Source organism: Drosophila bipectinata, chromosome 3L, assembly GCF_030179905.1.
Source record: "Drosophila bipectinata strain 14024-0381.07 chromosome 3L, DbipHiC1v2, whole genome shotgun sequence".
Taxonomy (NCBI): Eukaryota; Metazoa; Arthropoda; class Insecta; order Diptera; family Drosophilidae; genus Drosophila; species Drosophila bipectinata.
Genome location: NC_091738.1, coordinates 19,744,636 through 19,758,735, shown reverse-complemented (window position 1 = coordinate 19,758,735; position 14,100 = coordinate 19,744,636). Strand labels below are relative to the sequence as shown.

The following is a 14,100-nucleotide window of genomic DNA, read 5'->3' as shown; positions in this document are numbered from 1 at the left end:
AACAAACAGGCACAAATCAGTGGGAAGCAAAATCAAATGAACTAAAGCCGCAACTTGTAAGGTGAGTCGCCTCCGAGTCAAGGAACCCATAAGCGGTGACAATATGCTCCGGAGGAACCGGGAAGGGAATCAGGGCTCAAATGCCAGAACGACATGCTAATTATGCTGTATTTATGTATGTGCAAAGCACAAAACACGGACCCCGGAACTGAGCCTCCATGTGTGCGACATTACACTGGGAAAAGTCTTGTAACTCTAAGAATTAAGACAAGTATCTCAACTAGAATAGTTTGGTTCGTTCACATATTAGTTTTCGCTTCAAAAATATTATTTTCAAGTTCTTAAAATTTTCTTTAAAATTATTTTGAAACTTTAATTTGTTTCAAGTGCCAGAGTGCATATGTGCCGAAGTGCATTCAAGTGCATAAGAGGAGCCCATTTGGCTCAGCGGCAAACTTTTGCCTGACATTTGGCGTTGCCGTTGCCGTTGCCAACGAGAACGTTTCGCGTTCACGTTCACTTCGCGACTTTGACAAGAACGCGGCCATCAGAGGCCATTATCATGTGCCTCATCAGCGCCGGTGTTGTTGTTGCCGTTGCCGTCTAACGCCAGAGTCATTAAACTCTCGCAGCATCGTCTCCATCTCCAGCTACGTTGCCAGCAGTGGTGGCACCATCTCCATTTCCATTTTCATCTACGATCTTCCGGCAAACTCCTCTTGTCCAAACTCCAACTCCTGGGCCAAACGCCGGCTAACGACTAATTTGCGCATATGACAGGGCGACATGCGAGTCGTTCCATGGGCCTCTCGACCGACTCTCCCGACCGGCTGGCTGGCTTGCCGTTTCTGGCCCTCGGTTAAAGATTGCCAACTTAAATCTGAAAACTGAAACTGGCGACTGGCGACTGGACGGCGATGTCAACGATTGGCAGCTGGGATAGCTATGTGCGTGACTTTCCCATCCCATCCCATTCCAACCACTGTCGAGCTCTTCAGAATTCCCATCCAGCCAACTGGCTGGGATTGACTTTAAGCGGCCATAAACGCCAGACTAGGCCCATGACACGTTTATGTGGTTTAGATGATAAGAAATGTGCAGGCGCTGCATGGCCATTTAGGTGTTTCCCGCCCAAAGAAAAAACGAATTCGAATTCCGTAACAATTGCACTTTAAAGCTGCATAAAATGCTGGCAGTATTCAGCCTGGCACCCGGGGCGTATGCGCAACAATAAACGAGGCGTTGGCCCAAACAAATCGTCCAATTTGTTTTCAGTTTCTATTGTACATATTTAATATATGCACTCCCCCGTCAGCGGTTATTCACTTTTGCTTAACTAAATAATATGGCACGCAATGGGGAAAATGTTAAATCATCTAGTTTGCGGTGAAAGGTGGCAGGTTGTGAAAAACAGGGCCTAAGATTGGGCTCGGGGAACTCCTTTAGCTCCTGAGAAATCACGTGTCAGTTTTGGGGCGGAGTAGCGGGTTAAATTAGTGCCCAGGCAGGTGAAACTTTACAGGTCGAGGCTTTAGCTTCAGGTGTGAAAAGAAATGTTTTCGAAAAATATTTAGTTTAAACCATATTGTAAATATCGTGTCATTTTAGATTTTAAAACCATTCCCGCTTAATGTAAATATAAAATAAAAATACTTCACTTACTTATCTTTCGAATTATAATCTTAAACACATATGAGTATCTGTGGCAGTCGTGCTCGTTTCATTTTCAAGCGACAATTGAAAGTCATTAACACCTTTAAGGTTTCACATGTGATTCCCCAGATCTCGCTTCACTCACTACCTGGCGAGGAGGCCAAGAGCGACAGTGGCTAAGCAGGGGGCTTTGACAATGGCATTAGGTTGGGCAACAGGGAGGCGGGGTGCTTTGGTGGCAAGTGCACCTTCGGGGCAGCAGTCTAATTAAACACGACAGTGAAAATGTGCGCGCTGCCATTGACACGTGTGCATAACAACGACAACAACAATAACGTGGCCAACACCAATACCAACAATAGGAATATCAACAATGGCCAATGTCCAGGCGTATGCAGTGCAGCTGATAGGACCTTAACTCAAACGTATACACTTGGAGAAATATTTGTATTTTAATATATGTTACAGTTTCTAACGAGTCATGGTTTATAATTCTTTAGTTTACATTTATTGTTATACTTTAATTAAATTTTAGTATTGCCATTTAACCTTTATTTTTCCTTGTGTATAAACAAAAGGCTGGTAAAAATCTGTTGCCACTGATTTTTCGTTTGCCCGCAGTTTCCGTGACCCACCACATCTCCCACCACTTCCAGGGCACAAGGATTCACGCACGTGATTTATGTGCGTGGGTGCGCATTTTAACGCGGCGACAGTGCCAAGGATCCTGCCTTTGGTCCGGCTCTCGGCACTGGTCCAAACACAGGAGCATGCAAACGGCCAACTGATGGTAACTTTATTGAAAGCCGCATATTTTATGTGGGCGTGGGCGCAGGACGCCAGACTTTCCGGCCAGCCGGTTTCGGCCAGGCTCTGTACTCTGGACTCTGTACTCTGGGCTGTGGACTGTGCAATTCAATCAGGATATAATTTTATGCGTAACTTAAACACGCAGGATATGTTAATATTGTGGCGCATGAACACAAACACATAAAAGAGACAGGACACAGGACACTGGACACTGAACATGGGAAAAATCGTTGCACTTTACGCTCGAAATAACAAAATACTATATGTGTAAATAACTCAGGGCACGTGTGTTTGTTTGCGTGATTAATTAATTGTGTTTAAAGGATAATTGCCTCTAGCTTTCATTTGATTAAATTTCCATAGCCTCCGCCTCCATAAGAGTGGGTGTGTGTGCTGTGGCAGCAACAATGAGCGAGATACCGGAATAATAAACCTCAGGTCAACGCTCAGGCAGCTGGCTTCCTGGCCAGATTACGCAGAGATCAGCCCGGTTAAACTTTCCCATTAAATTTTAAATTGATTTCGACGGAAGAGAACCATTTAAGTGTGCAAAAATAGGCTGCCAATGCCATGGAAAATCCCTTAAGGCAGTGTCCTAAATGCAAAGACCGCAATTAAAAAAAGGCTCTTTAAAGTGGCTTTGTATTTTCGCTTTAAAGTGATTAAAGTTTATGTTATTTTTATGGGAATATTGAAATTATCCCTTCAGAGTATTAGGACTTCTTTTAAAAAAGTTTGGCTCCAGGCAGGAAAAAATCTATTAGCTTGATTTTTATCAATCGTATTCCATTCGACTGGCTTTTAACAACATTTTAGTAATTGATTAATTTCATTCAGTGTTCGTCAATTATTGCCACAATTGAAGTATAACTTTTTTCCTCCCTATTCGAAACTTTTTTGTGCCTTGGCTTTTTGAATAATAATTATTAATTTGTTGGGGAATTTTATGGGAGAGCTAAATTCGCAAATTAAATTTGCTATTTTTTGTTACGTGACTCGTGACTGCTGAGTGGTGACGGTTGCCGCTTGGCATGATGCTTTAATTATGACGATTTTTTATGGCCAGCCAAGATAGATTTGTTCGTTAACACGCCGAGAAGTTGACGTGTCAACTGTCTGTCGGTTTGGCTATCCCCTCGATCCTCTTTACCGCCACCATAAGCCACCATCTCTATTTTGCTCCTGCGTGCCACTTCCTGTTCCTGCATAATCGATGGCAGGCGGCAACTTTTTTTGGCCAACAATCTCACACGCACAGGGACCAAGCCAACACCAGCAGCCCAACAACAAAGCCCCAACAACAATAATAATAATTTAACCAAGAGCAGACGGCACCGGGTCGAAAAAGTTTTGTGAAACAAAATACGTAAATCTCTTTAGTTGGCTCATAATTATGACATTAAGCGGCGATGCGGCTTGAATTTTAATTGGTATTCCGTGCGTTTTCTATTTATTATGGGTGGCTTGCTGGCTGGCTGGCTGGCTGGATGCTTCTTCTCCGCTTGTTATTATGTTTATTAATAAATAATTTTGCAGCTTGTTGCCAATTTGTGGCCATTCATCGAGATTCGACATGTGTTTTGCGCCATAACCGTTAACAATTGTGGTTAGTCAACAGCGTGATTAAGGCGTAAAGGCCCAGGCACGGTCCCAGGCCCAGGCAGTTAGAACAAAAGATTTTACATTTATTTCATTTTATTTTATTCATTTTTGCTTGAAGATTTCACATCCCAACGCAGGCAGTGACCCGAATCGATGCGATTGCATAAGGATGTGAATTAAGGTTAATGCTAATTGACATTTCGATTTGCGCATAAAAACTCCGGTTCGAATCCCGAAAACAAATTGCTGGCATATCCAGTCTTTACTCTTTTTTTATGACCACATGAAAATTAAATTAAGTTCGCGTGAAAATACGGTTATTTCAAAGTTTGTTTGAATTTCTTTTGCCCTTTTTTTTGTGTCTTTTGGCCACTTTGTTTACCCTTCACACGCTTGAACTTTGAATGTTCAGACACTTGGCCAATGTACATAAAAAAGAGCTGCTGGCAACAAACAACAATGGGAGCACCGAATTGGTAACAACAACGTCATTTGCCATTTCCGTGCGATTGTCTGTCTAGCTTCTGCTGATAGCCATCTAAGGCAAAATGTTGCAATGCCAGCAGTTACAGCAGCAACCTAACAACAAACGCCAGCGACAACGGCTGAATAAAGTTATTAGCGCATTTAACTGTGGCAACCGGCGAGTCAGCGGACGTGGCACACTCGTGTATTGTTCGCATGTTCGCGTTCGCATTCGCCCGTCTGGCCAGCCACTGTGAATGCAATTTCCATTTTAATTACCACCAAAAGGCAGCAGCCATGCCAGCAGCCAGAAACAACAGCGACACCGACAACGGGCCAAAAGGCAGACGCTCGGCAGACAAAACGACACCGGCCGTGGCGCATGCGTCGTGATGCATAAGTAACATGCAGCACAACAAAAAACAAAAAAAAAACAGCAGCTATATCAACACCAGTACCTGCAACAACAACGACACCAACACAGTAGCTACATCATCCAACAATGGAGGAAAAAATACAAAAACTTAACGACAGAAATTAGTCACACATTTCGTGCATCGTTTAAAACACAAATGCACATGACGAAGACTTGGCAAAAAGTTATGAAAATGTTTTATTTGGATGATTGGTAGTGGGATGTAAATAAAATACGATTCAGTTTTAAAGAACTATGCCTATAAGCACGAAATACAAAATTACTTATTTCTGTCTAGCTATTTAATTAGTTCAAAGCCCTAGGGTATTTGCTTCCAATGACTCGCAAGTTCAAGGCTCACAAACTTTTTAAATCAATGCCAAGATGTCATTAACTTTAATTAAGAAATTCAGGCCTATAATATAATAATGAACAAATAATTATAACTTTAAACTAAAAAGTATGGTTGCCTTAATAAAAACCACTCTTCATTAGTCTTAATTGATTAAAATTGATTTAAAACCATAAAGGTTTTATTTTCAAAGTCTCAAAAATTCAAGGCTTGACAACTTTTATTATTAATGCCACAACGATTTCCGAAAACTCTTGAATCGCCTTCCGTTATGACCAAAAACTTAATTCCGTTCCCCAACTCCGTTCCGTAGTTGCGGTGTCATTAAAAATTCGAATTAAAATTCGCCGTGTTGTTGTGTGGCTCGGTTATCACTGCAATATCGCGGCTTTCGTGTTTGCTATTGCCACTTGTAACTAAATACGTATATAACCGGAGACACTTGCTCTCGCTCTCGTTGTGCATTTTCTGCATAAATATTTCAACACTTTCGCTTTTGTTTTGTGTCACAAGCACACATACAGTCAGTCTGCGGCGAAAATGGCTTTAATTATTCCCGACGTGAGCGACCTCTTCATCACAACTACCCCACCCGCACCCACCAGTTGTCGTGCATTTTAATTGCATTTTTATTTAATTTTACCTTTGCTGCATCTAATTTGTCGTCATCTTGCCAGGCTTCCCTCGCCGTTGTTATTTTGTAATAATTTTTTGCCATCGCCGCTTGCTACTGTTTGGGTCTCTGAGCTTTTGTTTTTGCTGGATTTATGTATTTTGGCTTTCTTGAAATCGTGTTCAGAGCTTCCCACGCACTTGCAGATACTTCTGTTGTGTTGGCTGTCGTCGTGCGATCGTTTGCGTAATTTCGAGGCCCAAGACCAAAACAAATCATCAAAGTAATTTCGTCACTGTTGACACCATTGTGTGTGAGTGTACGTCATGAAAATTTACTTTTCGTCAGCCAGAGAATTAATGCAAATTTATATAATTTGAGTCGGGCTACGTAACAGTTCCTGTAGCTTTGGTTCATTGCTCTTGTACGATTGTACTCCATCAGCAGTTCAGCGAACTCTTACTCACATGAATTTTAAGGTTAAAAAATAGCTTTCTTTTTAAAGATTAAAAATAAACAAGCCATATTTCTTGCCACCTTTTTGTTAAATCCAACCCATATCTGCTGTCTCAACTTCCGCTGCGTCTGCGCAATTCTACTGACCCAATTTCGAATAGGTTTCCAAACTCATTCATTGTTAGCCCGATTCGCTTGTGTCGGCTAATTTATGGCCGCCCCCAGTGGGCGTTGCGATTGATTTACATACAGACCGACTCACAAATGCCATAGCTTGGCTATATGTTTGCCTGACTTCTGACTTCTTTTGTGCTTTCGCTTTGAATTCGATCTATAAGCGGCTTTAATTTACATTTTGGTTATTATCGAAGCGTTTAGATTACCATTTGGGATCACATTATCCGACCGCAGATCGTTCGGGTTAACAATTTTGGCAATAAATTATGCCAACAATATGCTGGCTTACACAACTCACTGGCCACTGTGCGGGGCAAACACAATATGCAAACATTTCGCACACCAAATGGTAATTAATAAGAGCTCAACAAAAACCGGAGCGCTGCCAGGCCTTATAATAAATTAATTACAGCCACAATATCAAAGGGAAAGGCGCCGAAAGTTCAAAATTTGAGAATCAGAGAACTTGGCACTTGGAGAAAAGTTAGGTAACTCGACTCACAACTCTTAGACTAGATATGGAATAATTTTGAAATGAATCATGAGTTATTTTTGGATAAAAACTATTAGTAACTCTCTTTCGCATTTAATAAGATTATCAGATCCATTACTTCTTTTTGAGTGTAGAAAACGCGAATGTTGAGAACATTCCCATTCTTTTCCACTGCCCTGGAAGTAACAGTAACAAATAATTAGCTTGTAAACTAAAAGTCATCATTAATAATGATTACCGCTGGGGATCCGCCGCTCATTGCCCTGCCACTCACCCCTCCAGAATCTCGGTGTGGGTGTTTTGGCAGATGCCGGCATAAACGTCAACATAATTAAGTGAGCGACTTCTTTGGCCATCGCCATTGACTTTTTCTACTCGGCTGCGATTTATTTCGCATTAACGTTAAATATTGCTTCCTAATTAACCACGGCCCGCTTGCCACATGCAAACAGTCGGTGGGCGATGGGTTCTATAATGACGACCGATATATATAAGTATTACTACACGTATACCTCGGGTTGGGGCCCTCTGCGATGATGAGCAGGATGATGATGCGTCAATTTTGTGGTAGCTAATTAGCAGTCGATGAAGTATAAAAAGTAACACACGCTTAGCGTTTACAGTTACTGTCAAAAGTTCTGGGCCGGAATTTTGGCCGAAAGTCTCTAACTGCCATTTGGCGTGACGCATTACAGTTACTCTGATTTCAGTTGGTCGGCAGGTTGAGGCCTAAGACCCCTCTGATTACTAGCAATGGGATTAATCTACTGATGAAAATGGAGGAAATCATGCATTATGATTAGGGTTAGTTGATCTACTAATAGGAACTAGTAACATGCTTTTGATTAGATTTTCTTTATTGCTTTTTAAATACAAGTTGGGTAAAAGTTTTTTACTCTAAAGCTTAAACATTTTAAATCACTGGCAGGACAAGAGCCGGCCCACTTTAAGCCGACCCACTCAACTTTTGGCCCGCAGTGTAGAGCCATAAAGTGTACCGTCAGTGCTCTTAGCCCGGCTTTGGGTGCGATAAAAATTGATATATAATGGATTATCGTTTATTACACGCACGATTACCCCCAACCCACGCCCAGACGGTGTCCTTGCTGGTGTCCTTCGCAGGATATGCATATTGTTTGCTTTTCTTTTCTGCTCTCGATTGTTTCTCTTTTCCGTTTCTTTTTTTTTTTGCCTTTCTCGCCAGCACTCTCCTGCAAGTTCTTCGCCCCACTCGGCGTGGCATACATTTTAATGAGCCTTGGCACCCGCGCCTGCCTGCAATTTGCATCTGCATTCGCATTCGCGGTGGTCGCTCATATGGTTTTCAGCCACCGACCAACCCACCGGGCAAACAAACAAAGAAACCAACGCAGCACCAGCAACAGCAGCGGTAGCGGTAGCGGCGAAGGCATAAATAATCGTACAAAGTATAGCCGGCCATAAATATCGAAGCCCGAGATCGGTGGATGAAGATGCTCCCGCCGAGGCGACAATGAAGATGTGCCAAGATGGTTGTTACTCCCTCAACTAAGACAATTTTTATTTGCTTTAAAAGTATTTTTCAAAAATGTGAAGATAACCGAAAAAATCTCTCATACGCACAAGAAAAATAAATAATATAACAAAGATATATGATAGTCTTGGAAGTAAAAATATTATCTTCGAATATTAATATTCATCCCGAAAAGCAGCAACTTCAGCCATTGTGCATGGAGGTGGCTCGGTTCGCGCAATTTCCATGCAGCATGAGTCGACAATAAAGCGCCATAATAAAGGCAGCAGCAGCAGCAGTAGCAGCAGCATCCAGCGGAGCAGCAGCTACATCAACAACGGCAACAGTACAAGCAGCAAAGTAGCAACATCGCAGGCGGCCACAACAACACCAGCATCAACAACAAGAACAATAAACAAGACGCGCAGCAATTTCACTGACTACTGAGAACTTTACGTACTGTGACGAGGACCAAGCCTCCCACTGCCTGGTAGTGCCCCAGTATCCCTCTCCATCTGGTGTCCCTTTGGACGCTTGTGCACCGTGTGCACTGAACGAAAATGGAGTCGCTGAACGCACGTTGAGAGCGCTAATGGGGCGTATGCGTAATGTGCGCGCTTATTAAAACTTAAAGAGGCGTGGTCGGACTCATTAGTCGGGGATTCGAGGAACTCTGCTTGCTTACCTTGCCGTGAAATATGCCGAGGAGTGAGCTCCGATACTGTTCGGTTCGTAACTGAAAAGAAAAAGAAAGGAGAGACGTTCATTAGTAAGAGGTTCTTCTTCGGATTTTTTAGGTCTACGATGTTTTAATAATTCTTCTTGAATTAGAGTTGGAATAATTTTTGCAGTGATGGCTTGCCCTTGCCCCTGTCTGTAGTTATTATATTATTGCTGCTGCTCTCTGGCTTGCCCCTTGTTGCTTTCATTTATATTACCCAGGCCGCTCAGCCGGCACTCCGGCTGCATTTCCCAGCCACTATCTTCCCCTTTCTCCTTGGCTTTCATTCATTCGCCACACGCTGCGCACTCATTTACCCTTTAACCGAAACGTTCAACTGCCTTCACGCCCACGCCCACGCCTTCCCCGTGGCCCTCTTTTTGCATATCATTTGCGCGAATCTTGTCTGTCCCGCGAAACCCCTTCGCGAGTCCCTGCCAAGCCCCTCCGTGGCAGGCTGCCCCCGTTAAGTGCATTACAATGAACTACGCCGGAGCCCTCCGACATCCACCCCGTCGTGACTCGTAAATAAGTTTTATTGTGTTTGTGTGCCCACGCCTCCGACAACAGCCCCCCCGCTCAGATGGCAGCTCTCCCCTGCCCACCAATCTCCCGCCCCCTAAGGCCAGGCCAGGTCCAGCAGCGCTGCAAGTTATCGCTTCCTTTGGTTTTTGTTTTTAGCTTTTCCATTTTTTGATAATTTAGCCAGCTTGCACTCCCCAACGAAGTTGTCTAAATTGCTGGCATACATTCTGCCGCTAATGCACCAAAAAAAAATAAAGATTCTAGGGATTATAATTCAAAACCTATAGAAGATACTACATTCGAAGTTCTTTTCTCAAAACCACTTAAGAAAGACTCTAATTTTGTTATTAATATTTAATAGTTTTTTTACATATTATTTTTCTTTCTGTGTGTCACCGGGAACAACTGTGTTGCAGTTGCCACCGCCACCGCTGTTGTTGCTGCTACTCCTACTGCGACTGCTGTTGCTTTTGTCTAGGTCTCAGGCAAATGACTACAAGAGTGGGCTTAGCAGGGACTCGAGCCGAGGACTACTACTGCCCCAGCCCTCTCCTTCTGAATTATGGCATTCCTAATATGGGGAATAGCTGTTGCTGTTGCTGCTGATTTTGCCCCTGCAACGTTTTTGGTTTTATTGTTGCTGTTGCATATTTAAGAGCGAATGGGCGCAATTGTTGCGCGTTTTATTGTTTTGGGAATAAGTGCGGATTTATAGAAATTTTTAGTTTTCCCGGGACCTCTGCTGCGGACGAAGCTAAGCTTGCCCCGCCAGAGATTTCGCATCTAAAGAATAATGTGCAACAATATTTTTAAGTGCAACTTTCAGCAGTTTTTCCGAGGCATATTAAACGAGATAGAGAGACAGAGGAGGACATGCAGCCACATAGACATCGACAGCACATGACGTGAACTCAATTACGAACCACTACTATGCACAGCTATATTCCCATAAAAAGGGGGCGTGGTCACGTGAGGCACTCCGGCTAAGAGTCCACAAATTACAAATGCCGCTTTGCATGTAAATGTGCAGTTTTCTGCCCAGCATCAAAATTAATATACACCGAGGCAGTGTGGCAGGAAGTGCAAGAAAGATAGCACAGCCCCAGAAGAAAGAGACGAGGGCTAGGGAATCGGAAAGAGATAGGAACAGTGACAGAGACAGTGAGCTGGGAGCTGGCGCAATAATAACAATGAAAATGCACAGAATGCGCCTTATATAAACGACAACAAATTGCCCATTTGGCACAGAAGACGGTGGCTATGATGATGATGAGAGGAGAGGGCAGCCCAGAGGGGACAGGGAAAATGGTAAAGAGGGCACAGCAAACCCGTGACATGGTAGACATTAATTGGCTGCCATGTCACTCTGTTTATGGACAGGACTTGGCCCCGTTCTCAGTTCTATTCGGCTCGGTCCTCCACTGTCAACGCCAGGCAGCTCGGATCGGAACATTAGCGTTGGACGCGGCCAGAAAAGGAATATTGATTAATAAGAGCCGGTGTGCATGCACCGATGAATGGCTATTCAAATGAGTCTACCTGGCTCAAAAATTGTTAGCCGAGGAATGATTTGTTATGCTGACAGATTCTGTCCCTGGGAAGCTTATTGTTTTCCTTACAATTGCTTGAGCATTAAAATTATTGTTAGAGAGTGGGTAGACAGTAACCTTTCTTTACAGAAAATAAATTAGATAAGTGATTTTTTATTGGATAAATGCTAAATATTTCTTTTAAAAGTCCCTTTAAACATCAATCACTAACCAAAACCTACATACGTTCATCTGATAAATAACAAACCATTGCAATTAATTAATTCTTGCTGTCATTTCAGATAATAAAATAATTCCACATGGCACTCCGCATACAAAAAATGCCTCACCGTTTAATAACCCACTTTTCGAGTAACTGAAAAATATCCGTATCAATCCGATAATGGTTTCCACATCAATCATAATTGATGAATGCTCAAGCTTTAGCAGGCCTGGCGCCCCGATTGATGTCCCTGACCCGCAAATCCGATTCGGATGCAGTGGCAAGTCAGAAGCGGAAAGGAGGTAGCCATGCCAGCTGTCCGGGCAACGTTACGCATACGCCACATGGGACGGGCCAGCGGGTAGCTGGAGAGACAGGACAGACTGCTGTGAGTCAGGTATGTCGGCTCAGTTTCTGCATCTGATTCTGATTCTGATTCTGGCTCTGAGTCTGGTTCTCCAGCTAGACAGCCGTATTATTAACGCAGCGACTGCTGCTGTTGGCATTTGCAATTTTGTGCCGCGCATGTGCCACTTACGTGTTTGGCTGCCACAAAACTCCGCTTGGCTCGGCTGACTTGGCTAAGCTCCTATCATGTTCAAGTGCTTGGCCCAAAAAAAAAAGAACAAGGAAAAACACAAAACCAAACTCTAACCGAGAAAGAAACATAGGGCTTCTGCTGCTGCTGCATTTCCACTTCAGCAAACGCGGGGTGTCACATTCGTCGCCGCCAGTCAGTCAGTCATAGTCACAGCCAGAGCTTCAGAGTTGCAGAGTTGCAGCGTTTCGGAAAGACCTGGCTGTGTTGCAATTCTTGTGGTATTTGTGGCATAAAATAAAACGTAAATGAGCAGCAGCAGCAGCAGCGGCAACAGAAACGGCAGCACGATGCCACAATCTCATTTGGCCTGTCGTATTGAATTCAATGCATTTTCCGACACCTTGAGGTGTTCATTTTCATGCCAGAAGAAAATGCGCTTAATTATGCGGCCGAGCAAAGCGATTCTTTTATTTGCAGATTTTTTGTCATTCTTTTAGGTTTGCTTTGGAGGCCGCAAGATGTCTTGCAACTGGAGCGTGCCCCAAGGCCAAATACTGAATTCGCTGCACTGGCGGCGGGTATTGCAACAGAATGGCAATTGGCTGGAAAAGTTTTACGGGCCAAACAAAAATTTGAAGAGAGCGATAACTTGAAGAGTTATTGCCAGAGACAGCCCGGGAAAATCCCAGCAGAAATATGAATGAATACTTTATTGAATATTGTGCGACGTATGCAGAATGATGGCCAGCAACGCTGGCTGTTGCCCGTTTCTGGTAAACCGAAGACCGCAACTGACAGGAAACCATTTAAACTGACCTCAAATGACAACGACAGCTTCGGCCAGGACCCGTTTCGCCATTCCCTGTTCGAGACCGGGAAATATACAAAATGCAATGCCAATGGTGGTAGGGAGGTAGGGCCGCAAAAAATCCACCAAACCTCCAACCATCCAAAGCCCAGACCGGAGTCCGGACTCCGAACCCAACCCATGGACCATGGCAACCCATAGATGGACAATGCGCTGGCCGGGAAATAAAAACGAGGGAGCGAAAGGAAAGAAACGACCAAAATGGTAGCTAGCCACAAACAAATTGGCAGCAATTTGAGGACCCAACAAAAGGCGACAAAAGCCCGACGAATGTTGTTGTAAGCTGCGCGACAGGACTTTCGCGGATTGTGTGACTCAACAAGCCCAAAAACGACAACAACAAAATGTCAAAAAATATTCCCAGTGAAAAACCAACAGAAGCCGGAATGTTGATGGAATGAAATGAAATATAGAATACAATTCCACATTTCGATTGATTTATATGCACGTGACCCATCGCCCCCTCCCGAGCCAGAGCCAGAGATGTTGCATCGCCGATGCAACTGAAATGCAAATTGCATGGCTCAGTTATAATGCCATTCTCCCGGGCCAGACAAGGCCGACATCCAAAGTAATCCAATACGCAGGCCAGCCATTGGAGAAGACCGTCCAAGGCCCTGGATCTGCCCGATGGATTTACAGAAATGGTGGCTTCAAAACTGAGGTAAGTGGACAAGGTTCAAGCAAGCAAGACTTCTTCAGAGTCTGTAGTACTGGTACATGGGCTTTAGCATTAATTTTAATATTAAGTAATGATTCCTTACACTATTAGTGCAAATTGTAGAAAGTTAATCTAATAAGCTTGTTTTATAAACTACCTCTTAAAATGTATCCCATTATTTTTGTCTTTTATTCCAATTACTAAACAACCAAAACCTGTAAAGCCCCTTAGGCCTGGCAAATAGTTTTGGCCCTCTTTTCGATTTCAAAGTCCGCCTGAGGGAGGTTCCACTGTGTGCTACGAACATCTTAGAGCTCTCTCGTGTAACTGCAGTCACAAAATGCAATTTTAGCTTTCAATTGCCCGTGGAAACGGAGTGCAACCGCTTTTGTACTATTTTTTGCTCCATTCAGTTGGGTATACATGTTGTTTTTTAACCATTTTTTTTTTGTTTTGGTTTGGGTCATTTTCGTTTGTTGCACTGCATTCGTTTTGCCTTTGCCT

At 43.4% G+C, this 14,100-nt stretch overlaps 1 protein-coding gene across 1 annotated transcript in view; it reads right to left on the bottom strand.

Moving 5' to 3' along the window:
* Nucleotides 1-14,100, bottom strand: part of RhoGEF64C (Rho guanine nucleotide exchange factor at 64C) — a 102,424-nt gene that overhangs the window by 53,857 nt on the left and 34,467 nt on the right. Inside the window, exon 3 of the mRNA XM_070279796.1 lies at nt 9,214-9,264. The gene's annotated coding sequence lies outside the window, so the exon portion shown is untranslated. The remainder of the gene's footprint in view (nt 1-9,213; nt 9,265-14,100) is intronic.